Source organism: Halyomorpha halys, unplaced genomic scaffold (assembly GCF_000696795.3).
Source record: "Halyomorpha halys isolate HHAL.00 unplaced genomic scaffold, Hhal_1.1 Scaffold2003.1, whole genome shotgun sequence".
Lineage (NCBI taxonomy): Eukaryota > Metazoa > Arthropoda > Insecta > Hemiptera > Pentatomidae > Halyomorpha > Halyomorpha halys.
The window spans coordinates 50,893-52,109 of NW_027112727.1; positions in this window are offsets into that span (position 1 = coordinate 50,893).

Genomic DNA, 1,217 nt, shown 5'->3' on the forward strand with positions numbered 1-1,217 from the left:
ATATTTTTTACAGGCTGAAAATATATTTCCGCAAATACGAATTGTAATTTACTCACAAAGATGTTGGAAAGCCAAAGTTTTTAGAAATAATAATATTTAACTTGTGAAATCGTAGAAGGTAATGGAGAATGACGAAAACCCCATAAATAAAAAATGTCTGTTTTAATATGAGTTTGACCTAGTGGGAGCATGCGCATTGTGTCAGTGCGTTCCGCCAGTCAGGCTTCACCATACTCTTTAAATAATGAATTTTATTTAACCTATTTACAAGCCTTTGAGTTGACTGCATAACTTCATACAATCATTATTTGTATTTTCAATATTCATTTTATTACAATTTACTATCCAATAATTTATTTATTCAATGCCACATTTGGGAACTGAAAACATTGCTACAATTAATAAAAAAAATGTTATGAAACGATGAGCAAGATGAGCACACCGCACCGAATTTTTTCTTCTTAGTTTTGTTTACACACAACTTGGCCGATTCTGAGATTAGGAGAGGGGTTATCCTACCGATTGCCAATCAGTTCTAAGCAGAGTGGTAATGTCGATTTTTGGGCCACCACGGATTATACTCCAAAATAAAGTTATTTTAGACACTGTAAGACATTTCATAATTTTGATCTACAAGTTTACTGCCTTGCTTAATTTTTTTTTTTTTTTATTGATATTCACAACTGTAATAAAATTAGTAAATGTGATGTATGTTTCAGAACACTTGATAATCTTAGGAAGAAACCTAGTAGTATTTTAATCATTTCTTTAAATCAGAAGATCCCATGGCCATCTTCTTTTCAGACGCCTCTGAGGATTATTAGGGATTGCTAAAGATGAGCGATGGGAACTAATGTGTTTGGGTGGGTAAGAGTTTTAGAGTGAAAGGAGGTATATCTATTTCGGGCCAAATCTGCAACGAATGGCAGGGACGTTGAGGTCTTGATGAATTTGTTTATTTGTGAAGTAATAAGGAGCATCAAGGATTTTGGATTGTAAAGATTGAATACGGGAGAAATTTTATGCGTTGGTGAAGCTCAATTTTGTCTAAATTGGTCAAAATATTTTTATCTCCTCAAAAAAATAAATCTTTTTATAGAAGAACCAATTTTGTTATTCTGTTGTTTTTTTACAGCCTTCTTTGCCATTTCTAGCCTGTGGAGGGGGACTAAGCTACTCTTTACCAGCCTATTCTTAGCAGAATGGAAGGTTTAGTT